General features: G+C 37.0%; 1 pseudogene; it reads right to left on the bottom strand.

Annotated features, from left to right (window-relative positions):
* Positions 1 to 6,848: 6,848 nt before the first annotated feature.
* Positions 6,849 to 6,941, bottom strand: LOC128776856 (U2 spliceosomal RNA; annotated as a pseudogene).
* Positions 6,942 to 24,227: the final 17,286 nt, after the last annotated feature.

The following is a 24,227-nucleotide window of genomic DNA, read 5'->3' as shown; positions in this document are numbered from 1 at the left end:
TATATTACCAAAAAAGATGAAAGGGTTAGTGGAACAGAGTGGCAGGAGATGAGCCCAGAGACCAAATGGTGATGTGCTTTATCAGCTGAGCTAAAGAGATTTCATTGTATTCTGAAAATCAAGGGGAAGTCACTAAAGAATTTTTAAAAATATAATTAGGAAACACTTCTCAGACTTTTTAATTTTATCTGAACTTATCTTCATGGAAGTGTTAAGAAAATCATATTTTTTAATCTACCCTGAATTTTTTCATTTAAGAACTAATTAGTTGTCAGCCCTTTCCATAACTAAAATGCCTTTGCTTATGGAAAGGTATGTTTTGAGGTGTGAAGCTGATCTTTGCACAGCTAAAATCTAATGTATAAATCTAGCTCTTCGTGGCCCAAATGTGCTATTTGAAAATTTGGCAGCAAGATTAATCAAAGGTGTTTAAATCTATTAATTCTTAATGATATTTAAAAGTAATAAGGGAAATGATTGGTCATCTTCAGAGGATGATAGGAAACCAATTCATTATCTTGAAATCTTACAAGGGAAAAGAATCCAGTGTTTCCCGTTTTTTCTATATGAATTGAACATGTAGGTAACCAAGTAGTAGCTGAGGGAGAGAATCATTTTACAAATATATTCCAGTTAATAAATGAAAAAGAAATTATAAAATTAAAGAATCACCATTTTACAGTCTCCCACCAACTGAATAGATATAGGCAGCGAGCATCAGTGGCTCCCAAGATTGCAAAAAGACCAAATTGGGCATTAAGTGTCTCCTATAGTCTTGTCAAAGAGGCAACAGGACCTGAGTGTAATCCACTTTCTGGATTCATCTGTCAATTTTTAGGTTATACTAAAACAAGAACATGCTGAACTGCACCAAGATGAGGCAGTCAACAAAATCCAAACCTGGGGAACTCTATAGGTGAAACAGCCTGGGTCCTTCACTAGATAAATTATAGGGAGGTGGAGGGCATACTGGCTCTCCTATGGGTTAAAAGAGACCTTATAAGACACCAAAATTTTTTCACATGGGCAAAACAAAACTGCAGTGTCAAGGGAAGCATACAATAAAAAAATGTCAAGGAGGTGATTAATATAAAAGTCAGGTTACTTACAGCAAGAGTGGGAAGGTGTTATGATTGGGATGGAGCAACATAGAAAGGGCTTCTGGGGTGTTTGGCAAAATTCTATTTCTGGACTTGAATGGTGTTCACCTTATAATAATTTATTAGGTCCTACATCACAATATTGGAGAAGATATGCAGGTAGCAAATAGTATTCTGAAGTATTTCTTGCTAAGTAAGAAAAATCAGTTTGTAAGTCCTGCTGTGTGTAAAGTGGAACAGGGTTCACCAAAGTGACGTTTTTCATTAACTACAGCAATTGTCAAACTTTTTGGTCTCAGGACCCCTTTATACTCTTTAATGTTATTGAGGATCCCAAAGAGCTTTTGTTAATGTGATTTAATCTAGTTACAGTATTTGCTTTATCAGAAATTAAAACAAAATTTTTAGAATATGTTCATTAATTCATTTAAAATAACAATCATAACCCATTATAAACATTTTTATGAAAAAGTGTTCTAAGACAAAACAAAAATTTAGTAATAGCATCATTTTGTATTTTTTTTAACTCTCTTTAATATCTGGCTTAATAGAGTAGAACTGGATTCTGATACTTCTGCATTCAGTCCATTACCATCCATTGTTTTGGTTGAAGTGTATGAACAAAATCCAGCCTCACACAAATATGTAGTTGGAAAAAGGAGGAATATATAGAATCCAGATAATTATGGATATTCTTCAATACCTCTTTGACAAGGAATGGTTTTGTGAAGGTTAGCTGCAATATGGACTCTGAAACCATATCTGAACTGTACTTATTACATGAAAACTCATTGGTATGCAGAAGTTTTTGTGCGTGCTTCCTATTTGTCAGAGTATTAAAAAGATACATCCTCAAGGTTGAGATTTAATAAAAATATTTTTTCTTCTTCCTTTATCAAGGAATTCTTAAGTGAAAACTGGCCTTTTTAAAAAATAAGTATATGGCAATGAAGACCACAGTGGTTGCTAGTACACTTTGATGCCTCTGTCTTGGTTTGTGCCAAGGCACCAGTGATTTTACCCAGCACTGCCTTTGTGCCATTGGTGCACTATTGGTGCAAATGCCAATACAGTGAAAGGGGTGAATAACATCTTAGTATTATTTTGAAAATAGCTTGGATCTTAAACCTGAAAGAATCTCAGTAACTCCCAGGGGTCCATGGACCATGCTTTGAGAACCACTGAAGTAGAGAACTCCATGGTTTCTCACTAGCTGTTCTAGTCAGCTTGGTCATTTCTTGAGAAGGATATGAAATAACTTCTTGTATTTTTAAGGAATTGGCATACAGTGTGGCTTTCCCAGGCTTGTCACAAATTAAGAACTTGATCGTTTATGGAAGTTCCTTTTGGGTGTCATCAAATAAAATATTTAAAGCTGTAGTGTTAGTATGCTATAGTGATTGACAATGTATTTCAAAATACTCTGTTTTGCATCATCTGAGGCTCCTTCTCTGGATTGCTTTAACTGAATACATCTCTCTCACAAGTGTTTGTTGCTCTACTTTGTTTGAAGAAATAAGATTTCTATTTCCTGTTTCTTCCCTTCTGTTTTCCCTAGTGAGGGTGGGACTAGAGATGAAATTTCTCATTTTCTCCCCAAATATCATACATTTAGAAGACATTCTGTAGGAAAGCAGTTATTTATTGATTGATTGCTGTTTGTTCAATACTGTGTTAAATGTCACGGTCCCAGACCCTAAACAGCTTTTGAGGAATGCAGGGAGCACTCAGCATCACTCTGTTGTATTGGTACAGTTTATCACTACGCTAGATTAGAGGGATTCTGTGTCACCCTTCAAATGTAAGGTATATGTATGTGTGGATATGGGAACAAATCACCCATTTGTGTTATTAATTTAGGAAGGCAAAGTCTAAAACTAAATACAGTAAGTTCCTGTTAGTGTAAGAACATATTTTCTGTGTGTAGAAACAGGTGTTTGTGTCTGTGGGCACACACACATAGCTATGCAGGTATAAAGAAAAGTTCAGTGAAGATAAAAACAACTTTTACAGTGGTTGACGCTAGAAGAAGAAACAAAGGATTAGGGTAGAGGGAAGATACTCTTTTAAAATCCTTTTTTACTGTATGAATTTTTAAATCACATGCATAGAATTCTTTTAAAATAGTTTTAAAATAGCAAAAAAAATGTCATGGGAAGATAATTTATAAATTCATTAAATAGTAAGGCAAAAAAATAGTAAGGCAGCATATAAAGTGTAAAAATGTGTGTTGCTGAGTTCAAAGTTGTACTAAAAGAGCTCAGTTTGATCTGAATATTCAAAAAGGCTTCATGAAAGATTTAAGATGAGTTGATAAGGCTAGTAGAAAAGGGAAATGCTGTAGATAGAATGTGTCTGGATATCAGCAGAGCATTTGATAAAATCTCTCAGAACATTGTCATAGACCTTAGATAATTGGCTGAAATGTGAAATTTAATACAGTTTCAGATATTTGTTGAATCTTTGAGTTGAATAACTAGTTGCATGACCATAACAAAGAGTGCTAATTAATGGACCATTGATAGCTAGGTACCAGGCCTGTCTTAAGGTTCAGGGCTCTGACCATGGGCTTATCGTGTTTAATATTTTTACCAGTAACTTAGTTAAGGACATTCAGTGTGCATTTATTGAATACCTCCTAGGTTCAAAAATCAAAAGCAATTAAGGGGATGCTGGGTGGCTCAGTTGGTTAAGCGTCGTACTCTTAATCTCAGCTCAGGTCTTGATCTCAGGGTCCTGAGTTCAAGCCCCACATTGGGCTCTACTCTGGGCATGAAGCCTACTTAAAAAAAAAAAAAAAAAAAAAAGTAATTAAGATAGTTCCTATTTTTTAATCTGAAAGGGTAATAAAATGATCATGTAAACAAATAACTGCTGGAATATAAATTTAATAGGCTGTTTATATACAGGGTGAAGGGATGTATTGTTTGATAATAAGAACTAGAAAGATCTCAGTATATTGACTAGAAAAATTCTCCAAATCTAACAAGATAAAATTTTATACAAGTAAATGTAATTTATTTATACAAATTTATACAAACATTTATACAAATAAATATTTCTATATCTACATGTAGATATAGAAAAACTACATGGGTATAAAATGGGAGCGATCTAGTATAACATGTTTGGGGGGAAAAACAGGACTTCTGAAATTTCTAGCAGAATGGCAGGGTACATTACTTAAAATTCTTCTACACGACACTCAAAAATGCTTAGTAAAATGTTAAAATTAAAATAATTCTTTTTAAATACATAGTATTTACTTACTTTACATACTTACACCAAAAAAGTAAGGAAAATTCCTTGGGAGCAAAAATGAGTAGGAAGATAGTGTGCCCTTTCCTGTTGTATGGCAAACTAATTTTTCTGAAGTACCCTGTCACTATCACATAAGTAGATCTGTTAGAATTTGAATAAGCATTAACAGGCTTCCAAGGAGTAAGGGGAATCTCCCAAGTCCCCCCAGCCCTATTAATTAATTTTGATGAACCCACTCAAACTGGAGTGTTGGTAGTGAGTGTTGATGTGAAAGTCACTCTAGAGTCAAATGCCAAAACCAAACAACTGTTCCTACTGCAAAATGAAGAAACCGACACTGAAATTTCTGCATTAAATCCAGGACCCTAGGAAACAGCTAGAGTTGTTAGCAGTCCCTGGCCACTACTAGCAGAAACAAGGAAACATAGGTACTCAAAATTTCCATAGATTTACATTGACCAATTATGAATTTATATTATCCCACACACAGAAAAGTCCCCTGTAAGTAAGCTTGAACAGAAACTAGAAGCAGCAGTTTTCGATTACTCTGTCCTCCCCTCCCTACCCCTAGATACTTCACAGATACTGCGAATCATCAGACAGAAAATTAAAACATAAACTACATGTGAAATACTTAACAAAGCAATAAATTTTTTTGAGTTTATCTATTTTGGGAAAGGGAGAGAGTGTGCGCACATGAGTTGGGGAGGAGCAGAGATAGAGGGAAAGAATCCCAAGCAAGCTCCGTGCTGTCAGTGCACAGCAACACGGGGCTTGATCCCTTGAACTAAGAGATTATGACCTGAGCCAAAACCCAAGAGTCAGACGCTTAACCAACCGAGCCACCCAGGTGCCCCTGAAGTAATGAAATTTTTTTTTTTTAATGTTTATTTATTTTGAGAGGAAAGAGTGCGTGCAGGCTCCAGCAGGGGAGGGGCACAGGGGGAGAGAGAGAATTCCAAGCAGGCTCCACACTGTCAGCACAGAGCCCAACATGGGGCTTGATCCCACAAACCATGCGATAATGACCTGAGCCAAAATCAAGAGTCAGATGCTTTACCGACTCAGCCACTCAGGTGCCCCAACAAAGTAATGAATTTTTTTTTAATGAAGCAAAGAGTGATCATCAAAAATGACAAGATATATTTGACAAAAAAATCAAGTAGAGTATAAGTTTAGACATGTAACCATTGACATTTTAAACCCAGTGAATAGATTAGTATATTAGACACAGTGAGGAAGAGAGAGAACTGGAAGACCTGAAGGTATTATTCAGAAAACAGCACAGGGAGACAAGTACCGGAAAAATATGAACGGTTAAGGGACATGGAGGACAGAATATCTAGTATCTACAAGGAGAGAATGGAAGAGAGACATCTCAACTGCAACCAGGAAGCCAAAAGATAGTACAGAGAGAAATAAATGTCACCTTAGAATTGTATCCCCAAGAAAAGAATCTTTCAAGAATGAAGGTGTGGTCAGTCATTTTTAGATAAACAGAAACTGAGTTTACCATCAGTAAGTCTTTACTTTAAAAACTTCTACAAAGGACCGTTAAGAAAGAAAATATACAATAAGAAGAATTTGTTTATGTGAGAAGTAAAGGTCAGCAAAGAAATTGGTAAATACAAGTAAATCTGTACAAGCATATGAAATGATAGTAATCTAATTTTTAGGACTAAAAAGACAAAACCAAAATAATGAACAATAATAAATATAGGAGAGAACTGATCATAGTTCGTGTTCTAAGGCCATTGTGTTATTCAGAAGGAGGGATGAATTATTGCCTAACTTTGGACTTTTTAAGAGTGTGAGATAACTGGTATTGAGAAAAATAGATTTCAGAAACCAGCAAAACAAAAAAAATTTTTAATCCAAAAAAAAGGAAAGAAAAAGCAGAAAAGTAGGACAAATAAAGCCGAAAGGAAGAAGGAAGAATGAATTCAGGGTACATTAGTAGTCACAAGTACTAAGTAATCTCAGTTAAAGTCTGATTGTTCGAGTGGATTAAAAGTTATAAGGGGCCCTTGGGTGGCTCAGTCAGTTAAGTGTGTAACTCTTGGTTTTGGCTCAGGTCGTGGTCTCATGGTTTGTGGGTTGGAGCCCTGCACTGGGCTCTGTGCTGACAGTGTGGAGCCTGCTTAGGATTCTCTCTCTCCCTCTCTCAGCCCCTTCCCTGCTGACTCAGTCTCTCTCAAGATAAACATTTTTAAAATAATAGTAATATAAAAGAAGTAAAGCTTGACCACCACTCCCACAACATATTCACTTCCAATGGCTTTTAGATCTAAAAGTGAAAGTAAAAGAAACAAAACTTTTAAAAAAAATAGTATAAAAGAATAGGTTTGTGATCTTAGGATAGGAAAAGATTTGTTAAACAGGGCAAGCAAAATATTAACCATAAAGGAAAATAATGATAAAATGGGCTGTATTAAGAACTTCTCTTGATCAAAGACACCATCAACAGTAAATCTACAAAGTAGCAGGAGAAATTTGTAACAATAACTGGTTAAAAAAAAAAAGCCATTGGAAATCAGAAAGTCACTACACTTGATCTTAGCCAAAAGGCCGAGAAGCGATCAGAAAGTCACTAAATAACAAGATTCAGCTCCTGTACTTGTATGCACCTAATGAAATAGCTTCAGAACATATAAAGTAAAAACTAATAAAAGTATAGGGCAAAATTCTAAATCTATTATCATAGTAAAAAGTCACTCAGTCATTGATAGGGCAAGAAGCCAAAAAGAATAAAGCTACAGAAGATATGAGCACAAGTTAACAGGTTGGATTTGATGGACATACACAAACACATTTTTCTCAAGCACACACGGAATATCTGCAGAAATGAACAAGAATCGGGGCACCTGGCTGGCTCGGTTTGTTTCGAGTAGTGAAAGTAGTTTTAGAATAAGTAGATTTCAAGTCAGATTTGTTTACCAACTTTGTAATCGCACTCACCCTAATATATTGATCTAAAATTGAAGTCGAGAGGCCCCTGACTGGCTCAGTTGGAAGAGTATACAACTCTTGATTTCAGGGTTGTGAGTTCAAGTCCCACATTGGGTGTAGTGATTACTTCAAAATAAACAAAAATTTTAAAAAATAAAATTGAAACCCAGCCCTTAATTAGAAACAGAACACAAATTTCAAAGTGCTCTTTGAAAGTTTTGTTTTGTTTTGTTTTTTGAAGGCATTTTAAAGTATTATTTTTATATACTGGGTTGAACCACATAAACCTGCCATTTTTCCAGGAATGATTGGATATTTGGCATTTTCACATGGCTGAAGCTAATACAAGGGGAGGAAATGAGCTTTTCTGGGTTTGTTTTGGGGTTTTTTTTATTCATCTCTTCCAGAAAAAATGAGTATTTGTAAGCCAGAATTCAACATCCTATCAAAAGCATCTGTGCCAAAATCTTCCTGAATTTTAATATTTTATATTTCAGAAGATGTCTCAGGCTCTGGTAATGACATGTTCTCAGACTGGAAGGATATGGTGGGATTATTTAAAAGAAAACATCTGACTCCTCCAGGGATCCTTTAAAAAGCCAGTACCCTAGAGAGTATAGGTACTGAATGTGTGATCTCATATGTAATTGTTTGAGTCATCACGAGGAAATAACCTGGGCCTGGGGACTTCTGGCAACAATAGCAAATGAAAGGTCCTGAGATAGGAACAGGGTTCCAAAAGTTCCCACAATTCAAAATAATTCTCCAAAGTTTTGCTAATCTCTGTGTTCCAAACTCAAGGTGCCCCCTGCTTCTGATTTTTATTTAACTGTTGAATTACACTTTTCAGAAAATCTCATACATTGACACACTAGTTCCAGAAATTAACATTCTAGGCAAAATGAGTATGTTATTCTCACTCTGTGAAGTTTAATTTCCACATTTATAATTAAGTGGAAGTCTTTTCTTCCTTATGTAACACAGACTTTCCTGGCTTAACCAACTTTTGTTCTTGGGGATTTAGTTGTTGCTCCAGTAACTATAAAAGGCTGACCCGGACATTATCCTTAGGTCATTGCCTGTCATTGCCTTTCTCCAAAGCCTACATATTGAATAACATGAAACTGACAAGCAACTATGACATTCTTGCTGTATGCTGTACTTATGAAAGTTATATTTGCGCATTCATTATGCCAAAGTAGTTACAGACAGGTTTGGCGTTTGAGATTTAATTGGTTAAAAGCAATGTGATGGGGACGGGGACAGGGATGGGGGAAGCAGTGTGGTATAAAAAGTAGTGTTAACTGTGGCTTTAAAGGCTTCAGGACTTCCTTTCCCCCTGTGACAGCTAAGGTGTCTCTGCTGCTGCTCTTAACTCTTTCAGGAGTCCCATAAAGCTTATTCATGCCGAGGGCAGGGTTCTTTAAAAGCTTTCCACCTCAGTCTTTGAGTCTCACTGTCATTTATTGTTTAGTCCTAAACTTTACTGAGCACTGTTGATTATTTTTGGTAGGGAAATGCAGACAGAACTTTCATTTATTACAGTTTGGAAAGTCTTTTAACTTTCTGAAAATGTACAGTTAAGGAGCACTTTGCTTTAAACCTAATTAGCAAAGTAGGAACAGAGATTTAAGTTCCAGAAGGTAATTTTAAGGTCATTCTTACTGGGATTTAAGTTTGGCTTGTCTTGGTTTAGAATTTAAACAAACAAACAAAAAGCATACATATTCGATGGGTTTGCTTTTTGCCTTTTGCTTATTAACTCCTAAAATATTTCTGTTTCCTGTTGGGCTGAATGGATTCAAAGTCATTTCACATCCTTAGAAGTAGTTTCTTTAATCTCATTTGTTTCACAGGCTCTTATGGACATTTTCAAAGAAACACTTGCCTTGAGATTTAATTAGCATTAGTACCATTCTGTGAAGAAATATTTCATGTTCCTAAACTACAGGAGTTGATTTTTGTTCTTCTAAAAGGAAGAGTAAACTGTTCTCCCCATCAAATAAGTAAGAAATGTTGGTGAGGTTATGTTGAGAGGCTTAGGTTACATCATGTCTGTTTCTGGGATTACTACTGTTGTTTTTAATTTCAGCTGCTAGATTGTCAGCTTGGTTTCAGGTTATCTTTACCAGCCTACAAATGTTACATGGACTTTCTTTGGAAGTATCTTGCAATAGGCCCTTGTTAATTTCCAAAAACAAAAAAACACAGCATTTGTTGGATGAATTATGCATGCTTACAGTATATACATATATATTCCTATTTCTTTTTTGGTAATTTAAATTAACTCATGTTAAGTTTATATTTGCCTTTTACTTTAAAAAAAATGAGAATAACTACCAACAGGATTTTAATATCCTAACTTTGTATAGAAAATGAGACATGTATAAGTACATAGCACAAGGATTAACACACATTTGATAGGTACCCAGCCAAGGGATAGTGTTTCCCTTTTGAGGTCCTCATGTGTGTTGTCTTATCCATAGGGAATCCTTATTAGGCGTTGTGAGTTGATGTGCTTACCTCATTGGTTAACTCACTTTCTAAACATTTGGATCATTTTTTCACGTCTCTATGAAGCCTACCTTAACTACCCTACTGAACTCTGTAACCTTGCACCTCTTCTACCTCCATCCCATGTATACTCTCTTCATCCTCCTTTCCTTGCTTCATTTTTTTCCATAGTATTTATCACCTTCTAACATACCCTGTAGTTAATGTATTACGTTTATTATGATTTGTCTTTCCTCACTGTAGTGTCACCTCCAAGAGTGCAGAGGTCTTTGTTCACTGATGTATCTCAGGCATTTAGAATAGTGCTTGGCCTATAGCAGGCACTCACATACTTGTCACTGAATGAATGGAGCCTGTTTTCTCTGTGATCAAATAGAGGTATCAAGTTGGGGAACTTCCCCTATCACATAAATAGTCCTAAAGCAGAGCTGCCCATGAAACCTCCAGTTAAAACCCTCCTTTCCTGACTTTCAAATTCAGTGTTCTTTTCTTTAGTCTGCCATTCTGCTCATGTAGTTAAAATACTGGTGCAGTCATCCAGCATTTGATCACATTTGGAAAAGCCAGTAGCCATATAGATGTGTTATCAACTGTTTTGTTTCTGTCTCCAGCTACTCCTAATGGTTTTTCATAGCCTCGTGTTCTCATCCCAGTATTTTTGGAAAATTACTTTTGAAGAGTATTTATGGTATTTATGGTACTGGAACTTACATTAAGATCTTATGTTAATTATGAGTATATAAAGTGTACAGTTAACTGTGAGTCCTGTGTTGACTGTGAAAGAGAAGATCCCGATACTGTTTGAACAATGAGAATCCTTAAAGGTGACAGACACAACAATCAAGATAGGAGTGACTGGCAATAACCCAACCCAGTCTTAACAAATTTAAATAGAAATTGTTCAGTATCATCCCCCCAGTGTTAGAGTTCCTCCTTGGTATTAGTAACCTGTTTAGCAAATGTCACTTGTCTTCTTTTCTAGGATATCAAATGCCTTTCGCCCGCCTATTTCTTTTGAGAATTTAGCTCAGAAAACACATACCAATTTAGGATGTCAGAGGTGGTAAAATACCACTAGTTGTTTCCTGCAACAAGTTTGTGATGAAGACATCAGGGCTGTCCAAAAATAAGTTTATTGGTATGTTGCACACATTACTTTTTTTTTTAGTTGCACATTTTGTTGTTTGCATGTGACAAATCCGTGAAAATTTACAATAACCTTGGTTGTTCAGGTGAAGCGAGTATTGTTTTGGTTTTTTAAAAACTGAGACAAATGGGTGATTAAGCTGCAGAAATTTACAGAGAAAATATTTTCAGTTGTTGAAATGTACCAGAATTGTATTCAGAATTTTGAAAGGAGGACAGAAAATGCTATAGAAAATAGAAGACCCATAAGACAAACCAAGATATATTTTGCTGATCTTTTCTATATGTATATAATATTTGGGTGGTAGGGGGTAATAAAGGAAAGTAAGTGCGCACACAAGTGGGTCAGGGGCAGAGAGGGAGAATCCCAAGCAGGCACTGATAGTGCAGTGCCCCGATGCAGGGCTCAAACTCACAAACCATGAGATCATGACCTGAGCCGAAGTCAGCCACTTAACTGACTGAGCCACCCTAGGCGCCCCACAGTAAGTGATTTTAAGTGAGCATTCCTTTGAAATGATCTTATAAATCTAACTTTTAAAGAGTTTTCCTACATAGATCCTCTAGCAGAGAATATTTTTTTACAGATAGGTACAGTATGGATTCTAATTTAGATCTGTAGAGGGGTGCCTGACTGGCACAGTTGGTAGAGCATGTGACTCTTGATATTGGGGTCATGAGTCTGAGCCCCATGTTGAATATAGAGCTTACCTAAAAAAAATATTTTTAGGGGCGCCTGGTTGGCTTAGTATGTTGAGCATCCAACTCTTGATTTCAACTCAGCTCATGATCCCAGTGTCATGGAATTGAGCCCCATATCAGGCTCTATACTGAATTTAGAGCCTGCTTAAGATTCTCTCTCTCTCTCCCTCTCTCCCTCTCTCCCTCTCTCCCTCTCTCCTTCTCCCCAGCTCTCTCCCTAAAAAAAATAATAAAAAATTTAAAAAATTTTTAATTAAAAAATTAATTTAGAGCTGTCAACTACATTGTCGTTGAACATGAATAGTGGTGTTATAATGTCTGTGTATTAAACTAGAGAATTTTAACCATTTGATTGCTCTGTCAGATGAAGAGGGTGAAAGCTAGGATATAAAATGTCATGTTTTATTACAGAACATTGGTTAGTAAACCAGACAATATTAAAATAAAATTTGAGGAGGGAAAGTAGCACTTTTTAAACTGTCAAATTAGATTTATTTTTAATAGACTGTATATTTTAACATACTTTGTAGAGAATTTTTAGGTTTACAGAACAATTGAGGGGAAAGTGGTTCCCACATACCTTCTTATCCTTTCCTACACGGTTTATCTTATTAACATCTTGCATTACAATTGATGAGCCAGTACTGATACATAATGATTAAAGTCCACTGTGTTGTACATTCTATAGGTTTTGACAAACATACAGTGACATGCATCCATCATTACTGTATCATACAGGGTAGTTTTGCACTCTAATATTCCCTGGGCTCCCCGTATTCTTCATCCCTCTCTACCCCCCAAACTCTTGGCTGCAACTGCTCTTTTTACTGTTTCTGTAGTTTTGCCTTTTTCTGAATGTCATCTACTTGGAATGGTACAGATGTAGCCCTTTCAGATCGGCTTCTTTCACATAGTAATATGCATTTAGGTTCTTCCGTGTCTTTTTGTAGCATGAAAGCTCATTTCTTTTTATCCCTGAATAATGTTCTACTGTCTAGATGTACCACAGTTTATTTATCCTTTCACCTATTGAAGGACATCTCAGTTGCTTCCAAGTGTTGGCTCTTCTCACGTACAGGTTTTTGTGTAGACATAAGTTTTCAACTCCTTTGGGTAAATACCAAGGAGTGCAATTTCTGGATTGTATGGTAAGAGTATGTTTAGTATTATAGGAAACTGCCAGACTTCCTTCCAAAGAGGCTGTACCATTTTGCATTCCCACCAGCAATGAACACGAGTTCCCATTGCTCTACGTGAACGCGAGTTCCCATTGCTCTACATCCTTGCCAGCATTTGGGGTTTTCAGTGGTTTGGATTTTAGCCATTCTAATAGATATGTCGCAGTTTGTCATTGTTTTAATTTGCATTTCCCTGATAACATATGATGTGGAGCATCGTTTCATATGCTTATTTGCCATCTGTATATCTTCTTGGTGAGGTATCTGTTCAGGTCTTTTGCCAAATTTTTAATTGGGCTGTTATTGTCAAGTTTTAAGAATTCTTTGTATATTTTGGATAGCAGTCTTCTCAGATATATGTTTTGCAAAGATACTTCCCAGTCTGTTTCATTCTTTTAAGCAAAATAGATTCTGTCTGTAAATGCAGTTCCTGTTAGCCATGGAAATTCTAAAAACTAGCAACATAAAAAGAAGGGGGAAAGCCCTAAGACTCCTGAAGTTCCCTGAATACCAGGCCAGTCATATTTATTTGGATAGCCTGTTAAGAAAACTAAGTGTAAATGCTTTCATCTAAAATCACTTTTTATTTAGTCATTGTAATGTTTTACAGTAAACAAATAAAGTTTGGTGACCTGGTGGCCTAAGATAATTGGTGATTCTGTGTTTGATCCCTTTCTTTGCTTTATTATATACAATTCAGCGTGTGTTTTTTTTTTTAATAAGTTTATTTATTTAGAGAGAGAGCGGGCAGAGGAGCAGAGAGAATTCCAAGTTTTTATAAGTTTATTTAGAGAGCAGGGGAAGGAGCAGCAGAGAGAGAAAATTACAAGTTTTTGTAAGTTTATTTATTTAGAGAGAGCAGGGGGAGGCACAGAGAGAGTGAATTCCAAGCAGGCTCCACACTGTCAGCACGGAGCCTGACTCAGGGCTCAAATGCACAAACTGTGAGATCGTGACCTGAGTTGTGATCAAGAGACACTTAACTGACTGAGCCACCAGGTGCCCCTACCATCAGTGTTTAAATGGCACTTTTAATATTTTTTTTTATTTTTATGTTTTGTTTTTTACTTATTTTTTTAGTAGGCTGTATCCAACATGGGGCTTGAACTCACAACCCCAAGATCAAGAGTCATATATTCTACCTACAAAGCCAGCCAGGCACCCCACTTTTAATATTTTTAAATGATTCTGTACAAAATATTCCCAGTACTCTAAAGTTTGAATCTTATACCAAATTGATATTAAGAACACAAAACTAGAGGCACCTGGGTGGCTCAGTTGGCTGAGATCTGACGTCAGTTCAGGTCATGATCTTGCAGTTCATGGGTTAGAGCCCCATGTCAGGCTCACTGCTGTCAGCCTATCAGCGCAAAGTCCGCTTCAGATCCTCTGTTCCTCTCTTTCTGCCCCTCCCCTATCCTCTCCTGCTCTCTCTTTCTCTCAAAAAATAAATAAAACATTTTTTAAAAAAACACAAAACTAAAATAATAAATGTACACTGGCCAAACGGCATGCTTCTATAGTATAACTTAATAAAGAACTCAAAAACAAATCACTCTTGGAAACCAGGACTAAATAAAGTGAAATTCTGTACAACTTTCATAGTTTGGCTCCTTTAACCAGCAGGCTATCTTGTTTGACCATGTTTGCTATATGCTGAAAATCATTATTAAATTTATAAGGAAAAAATCTGATGTTATCAGGAGACATTATTATTCCAACTTAAATTGTTAGAGACGTGGTTTAACACTGTGAACAAGAGTACTGAACTATTATAGGATTGTTCTCCCTGTGTAGATGTGCTCTTAAAAATGAGGTTTTAGGGGCGCCTAGGTGGTTCGGTCGGTTGAGCATCCGACTCTTGATGTTGGCTCAGGTCATCATCCCAGGGTCATGGGATCAAGGCCCATGTCAGGCTCCATACTGAGTGTGGAGCCTGCTTGGGATTCTCTATCCCTCCCTCTAACTCTCCCCCACTCAGGCTCTCTCTTTCTAAAATTAAAAAAAAAAAAAAAATTTAGGGGTGTTTGGGTGGCTCAATCGGTTAAGCATCTGACTCTTGATTTCAGCTCAGGTCATGATCTCACGATTTGGGGGTTTAAGCCCTGCATCAGGCTCTGCGTTATCAGTATGGAGCCTGCTTGGGGTTTTCTCTCTCTCAGTCCCTCTCTGCCCCTCCCCTGGCTCTCTCTCTCAAAATAAATAAACTTTAAAAAAAGATTTTTTTTTTTTTAATGAGGTTTGAGAGGTGCCTGGTTGGCAACTCTTGATCTAGGGGGTTGTGTGTTCAGGCACCACATTGGGCATAGAGCCCACTGGGAAATAAAAAAAGAGAGGTTTTAGGGAGATGGTAATATAGCAAAAAAGCTAATTTAAAGGTATGTTGTTTTATACTGCAGATTTGGGTTCCCACATGGCTGGGGTGTTGGCTTCCCTTCGTAAGGTGATCTGCTTGGCCTACATAGTCTACTCTCTTAGCCATTTTCATAGCAAAGTACATTGTTTTGGTCTTTGAATACTGTCAGCATGACAGAATCAAGTTCCATAAAAGGCATTTGAGAGACAACTTTATGTATAAAGAAAGTGAAGGTGGCAAAAACCAAGTATATTGTTCCTTTTTTTTCTTATCGTAACTCCATTTATAAATCATAGGGTGCAAAATGTTTATGCCTAAAGCCTATTACAGATTTTTTAAATGCTGTTAGTAACCATACAATGCAGTATTAATTTCAAAGCCATCCTTTAATGTTGCACAACTGCGTTTGTTCTTAGAATGTTAGTTTAAAATAATTACATAGCTCTATAGAAAAACTTTCCTAAGTTTAATAGAGAGTTGTTACTTTGTCAGTGGAGGGCTTTTCCACTTCAGTGTGGATTAAGGTGAAATCTTAGCATAAGAATCCTTACCCAGGTATTCTCAAGGGAACTTAGTGATGTCTTCTTGAAGAAGACATGTTCCTTGAGCCACTTTGCTTGAATAAGGCCTGGTTGCTTGGATGGATCTCACAGTTATCCTAGGATCTCCCTTCCCCATCCCTCCAGGGATTTCTTTGATGTCTCTGCAGCTTTGGGAGTTCCCATTTTCTGCATTCCATGCTTACCTTTATATATGGGATTAGTCTTATTTTGATATGAAGCACTTTCTTTCCATAGAAGCACCGGTGCTGGTTGTTGGGGCTCACATATTTGAAATAGCTTTGTTCCACCCTCACCCTCGATTATTTGCTTGGGGTAGGTTTGAGGTTCTGTGTTGATCGTTTCCCTTCGGAATCTTGCAGATGTTGTTCTGTTGGCTTGTTTCTAGTGTTGCTTTTGTGATACCCAGAGCCATCTGATTCCTGATGATTTGTATGTGACCTGGCTTGGGTTTTGTTTTTGTTTTCATTTTTTGACCCACCAACTCCTATCCCCCTCACCCCCTGGGCAGCTTGTAGAATCTTCTTTTCAACCTCAGGTTTCTGAAGCTTCACAGCAATGTGCCTTGGCTTGATTTTCACATGTGATGCTGGGCATTTGGTAGGCCCTTTCCTTCTGGCAGCTGATGTTCTTCAATTCTAAGAAGTTAACTTAACTTGAATTATTTTGTTGATAATTTTCTCTCCTTTACTATCCACTCCTGTTACTTGGATGTTGGACCTCCAGAACCTGGTCTCTGATTTTATCTGTCTCTCTTATTTTCCATCTCTGTCCTTTTATTCTACTTTCTAAGAGACTTTAACTTAATTTTCCAACCCTCTGATAGAATATTTTCTCTGCTATCATATTTTTAATTTCTGAGATCTCTTTTTATGCTCTTTGAATGTTTCTTTTTTAGAGCATCCTGTTTTTATTCCATAGTTGCAATATATTTTCTTATCTCTTTGGTGAGCTTAGTATTTTTTCTATCCCCTGCCCCCATCTCTTTTTTTTCTTTTTCTTCAAGTTTCCTTCTCCCTGCACAGCTTCCATTTGTTCTATTGGCTTTTTGTTTGCTTGTTTAGATCACTGCTGTTAAAAGATAAACTGAGGGGGCGCCTGGGTGGCGCAGTCGGTTAAGCGTCCGACTTCAGCCAGGTCACGATCTCGCGGTCCGTGAGTTCGAGCCCCGCGTCAGGCTCTGGGCTGATGGCTCAGAGCCTGGAGCCTGTTTCCGATTCTGTGTCTCCCTCTCTCTCTGCCCCTCCCCCATTCATGCTCTGTCTCTCTCTGTCCCAAAAATAAATAAAAAACGTTGAAAAAAAATTAAAAAAAAAAAAAAAGATAAACTGAGGCATCTTAAAACTTGCAAGAGTTTATTTGGGCGAAAATTAGTTCAAATTGAGCAGCATCCAATCTAGCAGACAGAAAGGAGCTCCCAGTTGCTGCACAAAATAAAAGACTTAGAGGTAAGAAGGAAGTGGGAACAAGGAAGTCATAGTAGACCAAAAAAGTGGATTGGTTATTGCAAAGTTACTTTCCTTTAGGGGATGGCAGGGGTCTATCAGGCAGATTACCTAACTAGTGCTGATCAGATGATTTCCTGATTGACTGGTTTAAGATTCCATTCCTGGGAGAGTCAACCCGTAATTAAGTCTCAGTTTGGTGACATGGGACTTAGCATAAACGACTCCATTTTGGGCCTATTGTTTTAAATACTGTCGTCCATGTTAAAGGCCTTCTTTAGGTTTCTAGTAATTTTTGATTATTTGCTCATAATTAAGATTAAGAGACTACAAAGCTAATTGGAAATTCTGAGTGTGGGAATGAGGCTTGTTTGCTTGAAGCATCACGGGGAGGATCTGACTGTGCCATTTGTTGGGTAATCCCTATATCATTTGTCTTTAAGTATTGCCTTTCTTGGGGAAAATCTTCCCAATTCCTGCCTAGAGAGTACTGTCTGGATGCTGGCATTTCTGGGTTGAAGAAACCCAGGAGAGGAAGATTCCATAGGATTCTGTGTCCTTGTGGCTGTATAATTGACCTCTTAGCTACATGGTGCCCATATCCTCAGATATGCTTTTGACTGGCTTGCTGTCTTCCATTCCAGAGAGAGAGGGTCAGTCATTTAGAGGCATGGGGTGAGTGAAAGTGTCTGGAATCTAACTTATCAAAAATACTAAGACCCCAGTAGTGTTGTTTTAGTTGGGCTTTGGGATGGAACAAAATTAGATGTGTGGTCAATCTGCCATTTTAACCCAAAGTCCCTTTAGAAGCTTTTAAAAATTAGGCTTAACCATTTATACAAGACATTTTTATGAAGCTCTGATTATGTGCCAGACACTTATGCACACTATCGTCTTTTCCATCAAGTGTGTTCATTACTGCTCATTAACTAAAATCACAATGCATAAATAATATAAAGGCAGTTTCAGCAAACATTTGAGTCAACTGTGCAAGAATTCAAGTTTTATAGACATTAATATGGAAGCTATGTAAATTAAGAAATGTCTGTTTGATACAAATGCCTATAACAGTGACAATATAGTTATCTTTCTATGGGGAAACATGTACTGACTACTACCTAATGTGCCAGAAATACCGTTGGTCCTCATTATTCATGGTGGTTCTATTGTCTGAGTCACCAAGAACACTGAACTCGCAAATATTGGAACATTGCTCCCAGAGGATATACAGTGTTAGGTTTCTGCTGACCTCTGGTCACAATATTTTCATCAGCCAGTCAACCTATAACCTCATTTTATTAATGTTTCTAGTTTGTTTTGTTTTTTCTCTTTCTGTTTAAAGACACCATATTTAATATGTCTGAGTAAGCTTATCTAACATGCATTTTCACACAGCCTTCTTGGGCTTAGGAACATTAGACCGCACTTTAGCACTATGCTTGAGAGCCATTTTAAAGAACAAAATCAAATATGTTACCTATACTTTAATTAAAAATTTTTAGGGGCGCCTGGGTGGCTCAGTCGGTTGAGTGTCCGACTTCAGCTCAGGTCACGATCTCACGGTCCGTGAGTTCGAGCCCCGCGTCGGGGTCTGGGCTGATGGCCCAGAGCCTGGAGCCTGCTTCTGATTCTGTGTCTCCCTCTCTCTCTGCTCCTCCCCCGTTCATGCTCTGTCTCTTTCTGTCTCAAAAATAAATTAAAAAAAAAAAAAAAATTTAAATAATAGGGGCGCCTTGGTAGCTCAGTCAGACTCTTGGTTTTGGCTCAGTTTATGACCTCATAGCTTGCCAGATCAAGCCCCACACCAGGCTGTATGCTGGCAGCACAGAGCCTGCTTGGAATTCTCTGCCCTTCCCCCTCTTGCATGCTCACGCACTCTCTCACTGTTGCTCAAATAAATAAATAAACACTTCAAAAATTGTAAATAATAAAATAGTTTTCTCAAAAGAAAAATAAATGGCAAAAATAAAAAAAAGCACGTAAAAAGCAAAAAACAAATCACAAAAAGGATGCTGTGTCAAGTGACACATTTTTCACAATTCTGTGTATGTCCGTGAATGACCGCAAAATTGCCACAAGTATTGATTTTGGGATTACAAATAAATTTTAGCAAGTGGACAAATTCACAGATAAGGAATCCACAAATCAGCACTTATTGCCAACACCCTAGTTACTCTTACTGGGAAAGGCATTTATGACTCCTCTAGAAGAAATAGTGCAGTTTTTGTATGCATTTATACGTGAGCTTTTATTTTTTTAATGTTTATTTATTTATTTTGAAAGAGAGAGAGAACGAGCTGGGGGCAGAGAGAGAGAGAGAATCCCATGCATGCTTTGTGCTGTCGGCACAGAGCCCGACACAGCGCTCCATCTCATCAACTGTGAGATCATGACCTAAGCCAGAATCAAGAGTCAGACACTTAACTGACTGAGCCACCCAGGCATCCCTGTGCATGCGCTTTTAAAATGTTCTTATTTAGGGGCGCCTGGGTGGCTCAGTCGGTTGAGCGGCCGACTTCGGCTCAGGTCATGATCTCACGGTCCGTGAGTTCAGGCCCCGCGTCGGGCTCTGTGCTGACAGCTCGGAGCCTGGAGCCTGTTTCGGATTCTGTGTCTCCCTCTCTCTGACCCTCCCCCATTCATGCTCTGTCTCTCTCTGTCTCAAAAATAAATAAACGTTAAAAAAATTTAAAAAAAATAAAATAAAATAAAATTAAATTAAATAAAATAAAATAAAATAAAATAAAATGTTCTTATTTATTTTTAAGTAATCTCTACACCCAACATGAAGGTTGAACTTACAACCCCAAAATCAAGAGTCACATGCTCTACTGTCTGAGCCAGCCAGGTGCCCCCATTGTTTTTAGTAGCTAGTATAATTGATAATAGCCAGTAATAAACTCAGTCATTAACAGTTAATTTACTGACTTTTACAGCCTTGTGAAGTAAATATTTCTATTTAAAAGAAATGAAAACTAATTTGAAAGATCTGAGTAACTTATTCATACTCCCATAGCTAGTAAATAGCTATGTATAGTAAATAGAGGAGTGGGGTTTTGTCTGGCATCTAAGGTCTTAATCATTACACTGTACTGAACCTCCCCTCCAAAAGGATCCTTGTTCTGCTAGGTCATTGAAGTGGTTTCTGAGTAAAGCTCCCATGCTGTCATGAGAGGGATGTGCAAGAGTGTTACCAGATTGATTTTTTTAAGTGTAATTCTCTCTTTAAGATAATTTGCCCTGTTTTCATGATTAAATTAATTTTAATATTCGCTTACTTTTAAATCTGATTTAGTTATATAACTAAAAGAGGAAGAATAGTATATTACAATCACAGAATTTTAGAACTGGGAGTGTCTTTTTAAAATAATATAATAAAATCCACCTATTTTACACATGAGCAGACTGAAGCTTCAGGAGATTAACTTGCCCACACAGTTAATTACGAAGGCCATTATCCAAATTGCTTAAACTCTCAATCTAACTTCTCTAAGTTTTATGTCGTTCCTTGTACTCAAAAGATTGTTTTAACCAGATTCAGCAAAGAGTAACCAGAGTTAAGCCAAAATCAACTGCCACTACTCACTACTTTTTAACCTTGACATCCTGTACTGAGCCACTGATATGAGACAAATCTACATTAGAGCAGGGGGAGGAGGCACTCAAAGACACTCAGGCACCTTGGTGAAGGAAAGAGAGCCTGCCTGAGACAAACGTCATCTGATTAGTGACACTTGAAAATGCAGGCCCAGTGTTATCAGATCCTTGAATTTTTCATTGGAAGCTCGAAAAACAGATATTATTATGAAATATTGGCAACTATGTCAAACTTTAAAACCACACTATAAGACAAAAAGCAAATATGTCCATGGGCCGGTTTGAGGCCACCAGCAGTTTGAGACCTGTACTTAAGAGGATTCAGCTTACACTGCAACTTGCATTCCTGTGCACAGTGAGTGACTATGAGAAGGAACCAAAACCAGAGTTTACTGACAGGCTAAATGAAAATGCTTGAGTCAAGTTTATAAGTCAATAAACCATTAAGTGACCAAGCACAGTTAATCTGTCTGTTTACTTCTTGAAATAGCTTGTTTACATGTGTTTTGGCTGCCTATTACCCACAGTGCAGAGATCTTCCATGTTTATTACAAGTTCAAATTGATTAGTATTTTGAGGCTAAGTAGAATTTTGCGGTCTCATATGTTAGCAGACTTGCTGTCCTTATCTAATGCCTGCAAGCCTCTGACGTAGTATTATCACTTGCTGGAAATTCATATTTTATCTTGTTTCACAGCAGTAGACATTACACAGCATCTGCAACCAAAGTTTTACTCAGTAAAACTTAGTACTTAGTACTCTCTTAGTACTCTCAGACATAGAATGTCCCCAGATGCATCCAGAAGTCTTAGCTTATTTATTTCTTGAGAAAATGATGGAAGTTACGGTTCTAAAAGCATGAATTGGTATAAAAGTACAGCATTCTAATCTAAAGTGTAGCTGTCGGTTATGATAAATTTCTGTTCCATTAATATCAGAAAGAAATAGATGAGAGTAAATACCTGGAAAATTATGGGAAAACTGTGGCGTTCATTTATCTTTTTTTTAAAGCTTCTCATTGAAGTAGAACACACATACAGAAAATTATACAAATTACACAGTTCAGTGGATTTTCTCAAAATGAACGTGCCTGTGTAACCAGAACCCAGATTAAGAAATGAAATATTTATACTATTGTTGATGGACATTTGGCTTTCCATTTAGGAGTGATTACATTTAGTGCTGCCATGAACATTCTTTTACATGGTTTTTTTTGTTTTGTCTGAGGTGAATTTAGCACACATCTCTGTTAATTATATACACAGGAGTAGAATAGCTAGGTCATAGAGTATACATATTTTGAGCTTTAATAGTGGCCAATTTGCCAGTATGTTTGAACTAGTTCAGACTCCACAATTGTGTATGAGTTCTTGTTTCACATCCTAACCAATGCTAGATCTTCGCTCTTCCATTATAAATCATTCTGATGGATGTCTCATGTGGTTTGACTTTACATTTCCTGATAATTGAGATTGAGCACCATTTCTTTTGCTTATTGGCCATTTGGATATCTTGTAAAGTGCACTGGCTTTGTAAACTTTTTTCTTTAACTTTTTTTTACATAAAGTTTATTTATTTATTTTGAGAGCAAGAACCAGTGGGAGAGGGGTCAAGAGAGGAGGGGGGGTGGGGACAGAGAATCCAAAGTGGGTTCTGTGCTGACAGCAGAGAGCCCAATGTAGGGCTCGAACTCATGAACCGAACCCTGAAATCATGACCTGGGCTGTAGTCAAATGCTTAACCAACTGAGCCACCCAGACACCCCTCTTTAACTTTTAAAAATAAGTAGTTTGCATATATAAACATTCTCATTCGGGCTAGCTCCTTTCCCTCCATTGACTCCACTGCAATGTATAACATCTTAGAGATCTGCTGATATATGTGTAAAACCAGAATGGCTTTGGCCCACAAGATTGCCTTCTAGATAACTTTATAAACAAGAGGAAACTTTGTGTGGAATTTTTTAGGCCATTTAAACTACCAGCATTTGAACTTACAGCATTTCTTGGTAAGAAAGAGTAAAATAAAAGTAATAAATAGAGACATACTTTTTAAAAATTTCATTTTTGGAATAGCCATTTGCCTTTTTGGTTTTTTTAGTTGGTTTTATGAATTCTGATGGTAAACAGAATCAGCTGTTAATTAGTAATATGTTCCTAATTAGAAGAGTTAACTTAGAAAGAATGTAGCTCAAATTTGCCCTTTTAAAAAATATTTATATAGTTGTTGGGGAAGAGGGGTGCCTGCGTACAAGTAATACATGGTCATAGTCAAAACTTCAAAAGTTACAGAAATACATAACATAGAAATTGACAGTTTCCCATAATCTCATATTCCAGATCATTGGTTGATTTGTATTCATCCAGATTTCCGTCTGTGAATTTGCTAACATATATCACAAATGATATACCCTACATACAGCTTTGTCACTTGCTTTTTAACCTAACAACTACATGTTACTGCATCTTTAGGAGTTTAAAAGATATCTGTGATAATTGGGTACTCATTATTGATGATAAGAATGACTTATTGAAACAATAAATAATAAATTAGTATATCAATTTTATTAACCTTACTTATAGATGCTTAAAATGGTTCACCTAGCAGTTTCAGTACGCATTTTTTTAAATATTTATTCATTTTTGAGAGCGCGAGCAGGGGAGGGGCAGAGAGAGACAAAGACAACAGAATCCAAAGCAGGCTCCAGGCTCCCAGCTGTCAGCCCAGAGCCTGACGTGGGGCTTGAACCCACAAACCGTGAGATCACGACCTGAGCCGAAGACGCTCAACCGACTGAGCCACCCAGGTGCCCTTCAGTATGCATTTTTAATTTACTTAGCACAGTGTTTTCCTAGTACACAGAAAAATTCCAACTAAAGAAGATCTAAATTAATGTAGTTTATGAGCAGTTGAAAGTGGCTTGATTTTTTTTTTTCAGCAGCTTTTTAAAATATATTTAAGACATCCTAATCAGAATCCAGATGCTGAATTGGTGAATCTACTGTTTTTTATGAGAAATTCACTGGATTGAGCCTGTACTTCACACTTTGTAACAAAATGGTAGTTTCTCATCATTTCAAGTGGTACTGGTGGCTGTCAGATTAAGAATGTGCTCTGCAGAAAACCTGGAAATCTGACTAGTCTTCCAAGGGTTATGTTTGTTTTCTAGTTCACTACTCAGCACTATTGGGAATGTCATCAAATCCTTCCTAAAGGTGAGTTATCCTAGTCTTTGGAAATCTCCAGGTGAATTCTTTTTAAGCAGTGAGGCTTAAATTTAAAAGTATATACTGTTAGGCTTTATAAAAAGCAATATTTTAAAAATTAAGTAAGTTCCAAGGTATTCTGCTTTGTATCTGATGTACAGTCTTCACTTTGCTCTAATCTAAAGGAAACTCTTCAGGTAAATCATTATATTC

This window comes from Panthera pardus, unplaced genomic scaffold (assembly GCF_024362965.1).
Source record: "Panthera pardus isolate Hobbes unplaced genomic scaffold, ASM2436296v1 HiC_scaffold_13, whole genome shotgun sequence".
Taxonomy (NCBI): Eukaryota; Metazoa; Chordata; class Mammalia; order Carnivora; family Felidae; genus Panthera; species Panthera pardus.
Note: the sequence above shows the minus strand (reverse complement) of the source record. Positions and strands in the feature narration are given on the sequence as shown.